Genomic DNA, 14,101 nt, shown 5'->3' with positions numbered 1-14,101 from the left:
CCACACAACGAGGAAACAGCGACGCTGCAGCGATCGGCATCATTTGTCTATATCGCTGCAGCGTCGCTTAATGTGACGGTACCTTTAGAATTAAGCGCATAGTTATACATCTTATTACTTCTACCCAAGTGCATGACCTTACATTTATCCCCATTAAAGCTCATTTACCATTTATCAGCCCAAGCTTCTAGTTTACATAAATCATCCTGTAATATAAAATTGTCCTCCTCTGTATTGATTACCCTGCAGAGTTTAGTGCCCTCTATATTGAAATTCTGCTCTGAATGACCCCTACAAGGTCATTTAATAAATATGTTAAAAAGAAGAGGGCCCAATACTGACCCCTGTGGTACCCCACTGCTAACCGCGACCCAGTCCGGGTGCGCTCCATTAATAACCACCCTTCGTTTCCTATCCCTGAGCCAGCTCTCAACCCACTTACACATATTTTCCCCTAACCCCATTATTCTCATTTTATGTATCAACCTTTTGTGTGGCACCGTATCAAAAGCTTTTGAAAAGTCCATATACACTACATCTACTGGGTTCCCTTGGTCCAGTCCAGTCCAGGTACATGGATGCAACAGTGTAGATAATGAGGACTCAGTAGTAGCTTAACCAACAGATATTTATTTGATTACCACTGATATATGTGGTGCCTACGGCACAATATCAAAGGGTAAAGTAAACTGTAGAGATACAGTAAATGATTATACAATGAGAATGCAGCAATTCGGCTATTCTAGGGAGTAAGACAATTCTATTCACACACTATTCTGTTGTCACAGGGAACGACTACTATCGTCAGGGGTGTCCTAGACCTAATACCTCGACCAAAAAGGCATCACAGTACTATTGGGCCTGTCACCATTGTCACGCCCTCTCTTAGGCAATACGAATCGTCGTACAGGCCCTAACGGGAGTCTATGAGTCTATGATACTATGCCGTTTGGCCACAAGTCCCTTATCAATCGTTCACTTTGCATACCCATTGTGCTGGGCACTGTAGTCCCCTGAAGCCCAGCCCTAGTCCCCTTTGTACTTTACATCTACACCACAAGTTACAGCTCACACGAGCGTACTTCTCCTGCGGCATAGTTTTCTCTCTCTGCCCTGGCTTTACACACTCGGCTCAGATCTGGTTACTCGATTATGCACTCGGTTTCACCCTCGTATCTGGTTACTCGATTATTCACTCGGTTTCACCCTCGCATCTGGTTACACCTTTCTTCACTTGGATCTGGTTACTTGGTTCTGGTTGCTCGGTTTCTCACCAGGATCTGGTTACTCGGTTCTGGTCACTTGGTTCCTTTCTCAGATCTGGTTACTCGGCTCCTCGTTCGGATCTGGTTACTCGGTTTCACCCTCGCATCTGGTTACACCATTCTTCACAGATCTGGTTACTCGGTTCTGGTTGCTCGGTTTCTCACTAGGATCTGGTTACTCGGTTCTGGTCACTCGGTTTCTTTCTCAGATCTGGTTACTCGGTTCCTCGTTCGGATCTAGTTACTCAGTTTCACCCTCGCATCAGGTTACACAATTTTTCACAGATCTGGTTACCTGGCTTTGGTCACTCGGTTCTTCACTAGGATCTGGTTACTCTGTTCTTCACTCTAATCCGGTTACTCAGTTCTGGTCACTCGGTTCTGGTCACTCGGTTCCTCGCTCAGATCTGGTTACTCAGATCTGGTTACTCGGTTCTTCACTAGGAACTGGATACACGTTTTTTTCACTCGAATCTGGTAACTTGGTTCTTCACTCGGATCTGATTACTGGATTCTGGTCACTTGATTCATCACTCAGATTTTGTTGCGCAGTTCTATATTCAGATTTAGCTACTCGTAATGGTGGCTATAAGCCAACTCCGCTGTACCTCATGTCCGTCCTGCTACAGGTCAGGCGCCGACTATTCCCCTTCTCTATCTCCTGGCCTTTTAATAGTAATAATCTTCATTTATATAGCGCCAACATATTCCGCAGCGCTTTACAGTTTCAAACACAACAGTCATAAGTAACAACATTAACAATACAATAATTAAAGCACAATAAGACGACCCTGCTCGTGAGAGCTTACAATCTACAATGAGGTGGGGGAGATACAGGTGTGTATTTACAATGATGTATTTACAATGATGGTCCAGACATCTTCAGGGGGTGGGGGATAGATGGAAGTAGTGAATGGGCTACACACAAACATAAAATTACTTTGATTAGTGAACGTGATAGGCCGCTCTGAACAAATGTGTTTTGAGCGAGCGCCTAAAACTGTGCAAATTGTGGATGGTCCTAATATCTTGGGGTAGAGCATTCCAGAGGATTGGGGCAGCACGGGAGAAGTCTTGGAGTCGGGAATGGGAGGTACGGATTAGTGCAGAGGTTAGTCGAAAGTCATTTGCAGAGCGCAGTGGTCAGTTAGACAGATAGACAGAAATGAGGGAGGAGATGTAAGGGGGTGCCGCACTGTGCAGAGCTTTTATAATTAATCACTGCTCCACACCTGACCTGGTGTCTCCTCCAATCTCTTCCCCTCGGGAACCATGTACTTCGCCCTACAGTTCCTGCTGGTGCAGTTCTTGCTACTTTCTCTTGTTCTACAACATTTGACTAGCAGATGATGGTGCCTGCTTGCTGACAAGCTATTACGCTTCAAACTGTGGAAATCTCTCAATCTTACACAACGGCCACAGATCACTGACATGGCCGTTGGACTGGGTCCTGCAAATCAATTCACACCATCCCTACCTGTGACATTTCTTTTTGTCACAGGTTGGGAGCACTTGTATTGTGCAAGCCCAGGAGCTGAGCCCACCCTGCACACAGTGGGTGCCGGCTGTGCTATACAGACAGCACTTGCCTATAACAGCTGTAATCAGAGCTAGCTACAATCACTGTGGTATGACCATTTAGATGGCGATAAATGGTGGGACAATCATCGACCTCCCTCGCGACGCAAGGCCCCCGTAGCACTCACCTTGGTTCACCTATAAAGCCCAGTCCGGGCTTCACGGGAGATCATTATATTGGCTATGTACTGCAACACCAAAATATTGCAGTGTAAAGTACAAGTAATCAAACAATCACAGGTTCAAGTCTCCCAGCCTAATAAATATATATATGTGTGTGTGTGTGTGTGTTTGATATAAAAAAAAAATCAAATAAATAAAATAAATACAGTTGTGCTCAAAAGTTTACATACCCCGGCAGAATTTCTGCTTTCTTGGCCTTTTTTTCCGAGAATATGAATAATAACACCAAAACTGTTTCTCCACTCATGGATAGTTTTGGGTGAAGCCATTTGTTGTCAAACTACTATGTTTTCTCCTTTTAAATCATAATGACATTTATACTTTTACGCTTATGTTTATTGTTTATAGTAATCATTAAGAAGGCAGACACCAAAACACGCGTAGGGGAAGATGCTTCATCTCCACACTTGCTCCTCTCTGCTATACAGGTACAGACCAAAAAAAGGTCTTATGTTATATACATCATTGGATATAGCCTGCAGGTAATCCTTATTACATATATTATGCATGTTCCTTTCATAATGTCTCCTTTGTGATATCGGACTTCCTACACATGCACTTTTTTTCAAAGCATTTATGCTGCCTATATAACCACCTGCATGCAGTGATATATCCCAATGGTCTCTAAACAGTGTGTTGATAGCATTATGCATGTAAGCCACAGCACATCTGCACTTTAATATATAATAATAATAATCTCTTTTTTCATTCGGATTTCTACTTTTACGCTTATGTTTATTATTTATAGTAATCATTCATTAAATATATGTCCTTAACCACACATTTATCTGTGAGTGTTGCCTTGGAATTGCGTCCGTTTTGCTATCAGTTCCTCCCCCCATATGTTTTAATGTATTTTGACTAATAAAGCTGTATGATTTTAATTACAGATTTGGACTTGTATCTTCGGTTCTTCCTTCTTCTTTTACATGAATGTTCTCCGTTGAGTCCACAATAGATCCATAAATACACACGTGGTGTTAGTAGAGGATATCCTCTTCTATCTTCATTTTACACTCTTATTATTAATTGTATACTACCCACATGTGTATTTCATTTTTGCGTTTACCCTTCTCCCTTTTTTTAATTTTTGTTATCTTCTGTTGTGGCAGAGACCTTTGGGTCTCATCATGGAACCATGGTCGCCTTTCCACCTCCTCTTCATATGCCTCTGGGTGGAACCTTGAGTTTAGAACCAATATTGTATGAACATTCAGGTACAAATACCAGCGTGCTATAGAATGTAAGAAGAGAGATACTGGTAAATATAGTTTAGGGCAATTTGTGGCATATCCAGAGGATATGGGGCCATGACGTGCCACAGTCACTGGAAAGGTGGTCGGAATTCCCATCCCTCTGTATGGGAATTTCGACCACCTCTGTACTGACAGCGGCAGTCCAAAGAGTCATATTCTTGAGATAGATACTGGTCCAACTGCCGGGACTATATATATACGGTGTGCGTGTGTGTATATATATATATATATATATATATATATATATATATATATATATATATATATACTGATGGTAGCCCGATTCTAACGCATTGGGTATTGTAGCTGATTGTCGCTGATTGTTCGCGGCCGGCCATGTAGTATATAGCACAGCCACGTAGTATATAACAGGCCACGTAGTAAATAGCACAGCCACGTAGTACATAGCTCAGCCACAAAGTATATTGCACAGCCACGTAGTATATAGCACAGCCACGTAGTATATAGCACAGCCCACGGAGTATATAACACAGCCCACGTGGTATATAACACAGCTCACGGAGTATATAGCACAGCCACGTAGTATATAGCACAGCCCACAGTGTATAACAGCCCACATAGCATATAACACAGCCACGTAGTTTATAACAGCCCACGCACGCAGTATATAACACAGCCCACATAGTGTATAACACAGCCCACGTAGTGTATAACACAGCCCACGTAGTATATAACACAGCCACGTAGTATATAGCACAGCCACGTAGTATATAGCACAGCCATGTAGTATATTGCACAGCCCACATAGTATATAACAGCCCACGTAGTATATAACACAGCCCACATAGTATATTGCACAACCCACGTAGTATATAGCACAGCCACGTTTTATATACCACAGCCACATAGTATATTGCACAGCCCACGTAGTATATTGCACAGCCCACGTAGTATATTGCACAGCCCACGTAGTATATTGCACAGCCCACGTAGTATATTGCACAGTCATGTAGTATATTGCACAGCCCATGTAGTATATTGCACAGCCCATGTAGTATATTGCACAGCCCACATAGTATATTGCACAGCCCACGTAGTACATTGCACAGCCCACGTAGTACATTGCACAGCCCACGTAGTATATTGCACAGCTCACGTAGTATATTGCACAGCCCACGTATTATATTGCACAGCCCACGCAGTATATAGCAATGTGGGCATCATATCCCTGTTAAAAAAAAAAATTAAAATAAAAAATATTTATATACTTACCTTCCGGAGCCCCCGGATCCAGGCGAAGCGTTTACCGACACTCCTCGCGCGCTCCGGTCTCAAGAGTACATTGTGGTCTCGTGAGATGATGATGTAGCGGTCTTGCGAGACCGCTACGTCATCATCTCGCGAGATCGCAATGCATGGAGCGGTCACCGGAGCCTCGCGAGGAGCGGGGAAGACCTGTTCCTGATCCGGGGGCCGACGGACGGTGAGTATATAACGATCCGGAGCCCCCGGATCCAGGCGAAGCGTTTACCGACACTCCTCGCGCGCTCCGGTCTCAAGAGTGCATTGTGGTCTCGTGAGATGATGATGTAGCGGTCTTGCGAGACCGCTACGTCATCATCTCGCGAGATCGCAATGCATGGAGCGGTCACCGGAGCCTCGCGAGGAGCGGGGAAGACCTGTTCCTGATCTGGGGGCCGACGGACGGTGAGTATATAACGATTTTTTATTTTTTTTAATTATTTTTAACATTAGATCTTTTTACTATTGATGCCGCATAGGCAGCATCAATAGTGAAAAGTTGGTCACACAGGGTTAATAGCAGCGTTAACGGAGTGCGTTACACCACGGCATAACGCGGTCCGTTAACGCTGCCATTATCCCTGTGTGAGCGCTGACTGGAGGGGAGTATGGAGCGGGCGCCGAACACTGACTGCGGGGAGGAAGGAGCGGCCATTTTGCCGCCAGACTGTGCCCGTCGCTGATTGGTCGCGGCAAAACAGCCACGACCAATCAGCGACTTGGGATTTCTGTGACAGACAGAAAGACAGACAGACAGAAAGACGGAAGTGACCCTTAGACAATTATATATTAGATATGTCATAGATGTACGAAAAAGGAATACCCTGTTACTTTTTATCCTATATTTTTACCCACTTAATTGCCTGAGAACTTCATTGTCCCCATGACAGTAACAAAATGAAGTATATGCCAGATCCAATATGTTGAATTGCGGCTGGTAAGGCAGTGTAAAAATATATTTTATCTTTGTCCTCCGGGTAGGGATGTTTATTACGAATCCTGCAGCTCCCACATAAATGACTCAGTCAACAAAAAAAAAAAAAATTTTTATTTATACCAGGGAAAAAAGGTTCCGTATACTTTTCATGACTGTAGCATATGCTGTATTTCAAAGTTAGACAATTGCATCGGTGTTTGTTGGCAAGCAGACATTATTACTCCTTCAGTTAAATTTATCTGAGAAAGCAAAAAAAAGACAATTCAGATGATTTACTGTAATATATGCCCCGACCCAAAATCTACTCATTCTGCTCTGTCTGCTCAAGATCTACAGGGTTTTCTTCCAGTTTTTTTTTATATACCGTATATATATTTTTTTCACATTTAGATCTGCCGGAATATTGCAAAGGCGAGCTTTTCTATAATGGATTTCTACAAGTACCCTTAACCCCTGGAGGTATTTTCCTTTTTGTTTTTAGCTCCCTTTCTACCCAGAGCCAAAACTTTTTATTTTTCAGTCTATATGGCCATGTGAGGGCTTGTTTTTTGCAGGACGAGTTGTACTTTTTAACGACACCATTGGTTTTACCATATTGTGTTCTGGAAAATGGGAAAAAAATTCCAAGTGTGGTGAAATTGCAAAAAAAGTTGTTGGTTTTTTTGGGTTTTTTTACCATGTTCACTAAGTTCTAAAACTGAGCTGCCATTTTGATTCTCCAGGTCATTACGAGTTCATACACACCAAACATGTCTAGGTTCTTTTTTTATCTAAGTGGTAAAAAAATTCCAAAATTTGTTTAAAAAAATTGCGCCATTTTTCGATACCCGTAGCGTCTCCATTTTTCGTGATCTCTGGTTGGATGAGGGCTTATTTTTTTGTGTGCCGAGCTGACGTTTTTAATGATACCATTTTGTCACAGATACGATCTTTTGATCACTCGTTATTGCATTTTAATGAAATGTTACAGCGACCAAAAAAACGTAATTCTGGTGTTTTGACTTTATTTCTCCTTACGCCGTTTAGTGATCGGGTTAATTCTTTTTTTTTAAAGTGATAGATCGGGCGATTCTGAACACGGCAATACCAAATATGTGTAGGTTTGATTTTTTTTATGGTTTTATTTTGAATGGGGCGAAAGGGGGGTGATTTAAACTTTTATTTTTTTTATTTTTAAATATTTTTTTAAACTTTTTTTTTTTTTTTTTACTTTTGTCATGCTTCAATAGTCTCCATGGGAGGCTAGAAGCTGCCATAGCACAATCGGCACTGCTACATACAGGCAATGATCAGATCGTTCATAGCAATCCAGCTGTGACAACCATAGAGATCAGCAAGGGACCTCTGGTTGTCATGCCAACCCATCGGCGACCTGCGGTCATGTGACACGAGTGCTGATAGGCAGGATTTCCAGCGCCTTTGCCGGAAGCACGTGTTAAATGCTGCTGTCAGAGTTTGACAGCGGCATTTAACTAGTTAACAGCTGTGGGTGGATTGCGATTCCACCCGCGGCTGTTAGAGGCACATGTCAGCTGTTCAAAACCGGAAAAGATGTGGGCTCAGCGCCGGAGCCCACATCAAAGGGAGGGAATCCGACATTGTCATACTATTACGCCCGATGTCAGAAAGGGGTTAAAGGGGTTGTCTGGTTGCAAAATTATTTAGCATCCCTATATGGGCTATGTGCACATGACGTCTTTTAGACATGTGTGAAGCTAACAAATTTTTCAGGAGATAGGTACTTTAGGACACACTGGGGTCTTTTGTCTTGAAACATCTTTTTTTGGCATCTTTTTTGTATTTTTTTTTTTCTTTTTTTGCAATGGGGCAATGGTCAGTAATTCTGGTGATCAATGCAGCCAACATTGGGCTCCGTGTTCTTGATCTTTCTGCCCTTACACAACCGGTACAACTGTCACCAGCTGTAGAAATGACACAGGATGAGCCTTTGCTGGCAAAATCCCTCGTTGTGCAGAACACTTATGGTTTACATTCTCCACTCTCAATTTCCTTCTGGTGGTCCCTAAAGAAAAATTGGTGGGCCCCAGACAATTAGTCCAGATCTTCCATTTAAGTATGGGACTATACAATGCACGATTTCTCCATTCACATCCCTCCAAAACAAATACACTCAAATGGGTGGTCCCATAAGCATCATCATACATCACTTCTGCACAGGATAGATGAATGTATGATCTCTGGTGGTCCGACTGCTAAAATTGTCATCAATCCAGAGGATATGAGGCTCAAAGTCCCCTGAATGGAGCAGTAGTGAGCATGTGCGACCACCACTTCTTTAGACAATGAATGGAGCAGTGGTCGGACATCCTCACTCTACTCCATTTTCATGATCGATGGAGGTCCCACTGGTTGGACCTTCCCAAATTGTTTGATCTGCATTCAAAGAAAGTATACAAAGCAGTAACTGAAAATAGCAATCTAAAGAGCTGTCTCTGTGTTATGCATTGCTCATACACCATGAACTTCACTCAATTAAGGGTTAACATTTTAAAATGGAAATTGTGATTATCTCGAAGACAAACTTGGAGCTCTGAGTCTACGGCTCCGCTCACCGTTCTCCCCTGCCTCCAATTAACTCTAAACAAGGTTCCCCGGAGGATCCTATCCCTTTGCCTTTAAAAACAACACAATTACCAGTTCCAATGATCATAAAGGCGGCCTAGAAAATTTAATAAATGGGTGTTAATACTCTATTTTTCAAGCCCCGAAAACATTTTACCATGTGCTCCCGTTCTTCGCTCTGGTGGGCCACCTATAAAGGAACCTAGATATTAAAATAGTCCATATATTCAATATATTTTAGTCTGATTGTAAAAGTAATTGGACAGTTCTCTATTATCTGATCTTCTCTAAAGACAGCAAGATCCATCAACAGCGTTCAGTAACCATGGGTATTGTGTCTTCACTTGGCTGTTTCTGCTTCTCTTATGGAAAGTGAATAAATGCTTGACCACGGTTTCAGTCAAGTACCTTCTTGTCATGATAGTGTAGCAACTCACTCGGGAAAATAGGTAACACACTAAAAACTACAACTGACCCTGCCGGTCCCGGCACAGACTAGAGATCGTGACCCCACAGTCAATGGTTCCCGAGTGAGCAGAGATAGCCCTAACCATAGACTAGACCAGTGTTTCCCAAACTCCAGTCCTCATGGACACCACGGGTCATGTTTTCAGGATTTCCTTAGTATTGCGCAAGTAGTGGAAGTATCATCAAGGCATCAGGAATTGTCTCACCTGTGCAACACTATGGAAATCCTGAAAACATGACCCGTGGGGTCCGTGAGGACTGGAGTTTGGGAAACACTGGACTAGACAATAGCAACTCAGACCTACGCTGCCTGAAGAATCGGAGGGCAGAGCAAAGTGCAAACTACCTACAGAAGGGAAAGTGCCGAAATAGAAAGAAATCCCAGAGTGAGTAAAAAAACCACAAAATAAAGGATTAAGTACGTAGTGTTAGAGAATATGCCGCCTACTTCCTAAATAGAACAGAAGATAAGTGCAGAGTAAAGAACATAAACAGCAGAGAGATAAACCCTAGCTGGTCTTTCACTGACTGGCTTAAACTAAAGCAGTATGGCTGGACATCCCATTTAGACTATCACCGGCAGGAAATACCAGCAGGGGGAAAGTACTTAAAGCCGCACCCGAAAGGTCATAGGGCAGACAAATGAGTAAATGAAAACACCAGTTACCATCAAAAGACTGAAGCAAGGATAACAGAAGCTAAACAGAAGAAAAGGTGTATCTGCTGTGGCTCGGTGGACATAGAAGCCGACCGCGGTGCACAGACTCAAGGGTTTGAACCCAGACACATGACAATGGTCATGTGGCTGAGGAACCTGCATGATCCTTTCAAGCTAGTGGTAGAGGGTTCAGCTCTCATAACCTACCCATGCTCCAGTGGATAGGTAAAAATGTTCTTGTCCAGAATGCCCCTTTAAACCAATGAACAGCATCCGTGTTTGATGAGTTGGAGCTGTCCTAGCTGTTCAGGAAAATATTTTTTAAAGCTCTTAAGTCAGCATCCTTTTAATTGTTTAGAAAAGGTATAGCGCCACGCATATGGTTGAGGCTATGTCTGGTATTACAGCTTGGTCACATACAAGAGAATAGTACCAACCTGCAGTACTGGTGAAGTCCCCAACATATGTATGGTACTGTACCTTTGTAAACAATGAAGAAAGTGGTGGTTACTTTATCAGTTCTTGTGCCACCCTATCTGAGTGCAGCATATAATAAAGGGAGATTTTCTAAGCTTGGGTTTGACTTAATTTAGTATTTTATTGCACTTGTTAAAATGCTGCCAGAAAAAGCCTGTGTGTCTTGCTTTGCCCTACCCATAAAGAATGATTGACATTTCTGTGTGAGTGGGTGTGGCTAATCCTGTTAGCATTTAAATCCCTTAACAGGAATCTGTCAGCAGGTTTTTGCTGTTTAATCTGACAGCAGCATTTTGTAGGGGCAAAGACCCTGATTCCAGCGATGTATCACTTATAGTTTCCTGGGTGTAGCAGTTGTGATAGAATTACACCTTTGTCTGCTGCAGATCTAGCAGAGCTCGGATGCTGAGCTCTGTATAACGTCACCCACATAACTGATTGGCAGCTTTCTGCCTATGCACAGTCTGCACAGAAAGCTGCCAATCAGTGATGTGGGCAGGGTTATACACAGCTCAGCATTACCAGCTCTGCTAGATTTACAGCAGAGAAAACTGTGATTCTATCAGAACTGCTGCACCCAGTAAACTAAGTGATACATCGCCTCTCTGCCCCTACATCATGCTGCTGTCAGATTACATAGCAAAAACCTGCTGACAGATTCCCTTTAATAGGTTAAAATTACTGAATCAAATCAAATGAAGCTGATGTATCCAGGGAACGTGACTCTTTCACATCACAGAGCACATACCTTTTTATACCTTTATTGCAGATAGAGCTTTTTGGTAATAGAATTTCTTCTGCTTTTTAAATTCTCTTTTTTTTAATTACTGCGGTTACAGTCGGTAAGACTTTGCTAATAAGAAAAAACATTTTTTTCCTACATTGCTTCATTATAATTCTTCCTCACAATCAAATCAAATATCATTTCATCCGTCGTGAAATCAGACAGGAAGGGTGTTGCATATGTATGTTTGATGGGTTGTTAATCAAGCCTGCAGTCATCAGACCTGCTGAATAAATGAGAATCTTCTGTATCCTGCACAGAAATGTAAAAACAAAATGTACTGCATGGTGTTTACTGATGTGTACATTAGGGTCCATCAGCTAGGAAACCGCCGATGACAAATTATGGGGCTCCAGCCACTGTGGGCTAAAGGTGATATAAAGGGTATTCTCAGCTTAGACGTTTGTGGTATACCAAGGCGAAAATCACCAAATTTCAAAAAGGTGAGGTTGAACAGAGTTTACGTCGCCTTCCAGTCCTGTTTGATACTATGGCCAAATATACACTGCTCAAAAAAATTAAGGGAACACCGAGATCCCACATCCTAAATATCACTGAATGAAATATTCCAGTTGTAAATCTTTATTCATTACATAGTGGAATGTGTTGAGAACAATAAAACCTAAAAATGATCAACGTAAATCACAACTAATATCCCACAGAGGTCTGGAGTTGGGATGATGCACAAAATCAAAGTGGAAAATGAAGTTAAAGGCTGATCCAACTTCAGTGGAAATGTCTCAAGACAAGGAAATGATGCTCAGTAGTGTATGTGGCATCCACGTGCCTGTATGATCTCCCTACAATGCCTGGGCATGCTCCTGATGAGGCGGCGGATGGTCTCCTGAGGGATCTCCTCCCAGATCTGGACTAAAGCATCCGCCAACTCCTGGACAGTCTGTGGTGCAACGTGACGTTGGTGGATGGTGCCAGAAATGATGTCCCAGATGTGTTCAGTCGGATTCAGTTCTGGGGAACGGGCGGGCCAGTCCATAGTTTCAATGCCTTCATCTTGCAGGAACTGCTGATACACTCCAGCCACATGAGGTCTGGCATTGTCCTGCATTAGGAGGAACCCAGGGCCAACAGCACCAGCATATGGTCTCACAAGGGGTCTGAGGATCTCATCTCGGTACCGAATGGCAGTCAGGCTACCTCTGGTAAACACATGGAGGGCTGTGCAGCCCTCCAAAGAAATGCCACCCCACACCATTACTGACCCACTGCCAAACCGGTCATGCTGAAGGATGTTGCAGGCAGTAGATTGCTCTGCATGGCGTCTCCAGACTCTGTCACGTCTGTCATGTGCTCAGTGTGAGCCTGCTTTCATCTGGGAAGAGCACAGGGCGCCAGTGGCGAATTTGCCAATCCTGATGTTCTGTGGCAAATGCCAAGGGTCCTGCATGGTGTTGGGCTGTGAGCACAACCCCCATCTGTGGACGTCGGGCTCTCAGACCATCCTCATGGATTCGGTTTCTAACCGTTTGTGCAGACACATGCACATTTGTGGCCTGCTGGAGGTCATTTTGCAGGGCTCTGGCAGTGCTCCTCCTGTTTCTCCTTGCACAAAGGCTGATGTAGCGGTCCTGCTGCTGGGTTGTTGCCCTCCTATGGCCCCCTCCACGTCTCCTGGCCTGTCTCCTGGTAGTGCATCCAGCCTCTGGACACTACGCTGACAGACACAGCAAACCTTCTTGCCACAGCTCTCATTGATGTGCCATCCTGGATGAGCTGCACTACCTGAGCCACTTGTGTGGGTTGTAGAGTCCGTCTCATGCTACCACAAGTGTGAAAGCACAACCAACATTCAAAAGTGACCAAAACATCAGCCAGAAAGCATTGGTACTGAGATGTGGTCTGTGGTCCCCACCTGCAGAACCACTCCTTTATTGAGTGTGTCTTGATAATTGCCAATAATTTCCATCTGTTGTCTATTCCATTTGCACAACAGCATGAGAAATTGATTGTCAATCAGTGTTGCTTCCTAAGTGGACAGTTTGATTTCACAGAAGTTTGATTTACTTGGAGTTATATTCTGTTGTTTAAGTGTTCCCTTTATTTTTTTGAGCAGTGTATGTGTCAACCAATGTTTCTCACCTCTCCTGGCTCCAGCTCTGGGTACTGCTTACTTCATTTTCTGCTACCCAGTCCCTCTGCTCATCTTGTGACACTTTTTTAGATGTCATCCTCATGGGCCATATAGCCGGCTCGGGCAGCAGTATGCTACCAGAGTATTCAGGCAGTTGGCAACTTGCAGCTACACTGTACTGGAAACCTCATCTCAACTTCAGCTCTGCTGTTCCATGGTTCTAGTACTGATGTTTCAGTCCTCTGCTATATCACCATGACAGCTATGCTACATTGAATTTTTGTTGCTTACTCAGATCTGCTACTCGGGTGCCTCTTCGCTGAGTCAACTTTGCTGCACCATAATATCAGCTTTGCTGGTTGCAGCTTTCGATGTAAACTCAGCTTTGCTACATCGGTTCCTCTTTGTTGAGTCCACTCTGCTACCTCTATGCTCCAGATCCACTGCATTGAGTTGCTATTGCAAACTCAGCTCTACTACACCAAGATACCAAATCTGCTGCTTACAGCCTCCGATGTAAACTCAGCTTTGCTACATCGGTTCCTCTTTGTTGAATCCAC

General features: G+C 43.4%; 1 long non-coding RNA gene across 1 annotated transcript in view; it reads left to right on the top strand.

Moving 5' to 3' along the window:
- The window catches only part of LOC143764492 (uncharacterized), a 39,876-nt gene that overhangs the window by 9,853 nt on the left and 15,922 nt on the right, over positions 1 to 14,101 (top strand). The window contains exon 3 of the long non-coding RNA XR_013213212.1: positions 3,375 to 3,454. This is a non-coding gene — a long non-coding RNA (uncharacterized LOC143764492). The remainder of the gene's footprint in view (positions 1 to 3,374; positions 3,455 to 14,101) is intronic.

This window comes from Ranitomeya variabilis, chromosome 4 (genome assembly GCF_051348905.1).
Source record: "Ranitomeya variabilis isolate aRanVar5 chromosome 4, aRanVar5.hap1, whole genome shotgun sequence".
In the NCBI taxonomy this organism is placed as follows: Eukaryota; Metazoa; Chordata; class Amphibia; order Anura; family Dendrobatidae; genus Ranitomeya; species Ranitomeya variabilis.
Note: the sequence above shows the minus strand (reverse complement) of the source record. Positions and strands in the feature narration are given on the sequence as shown.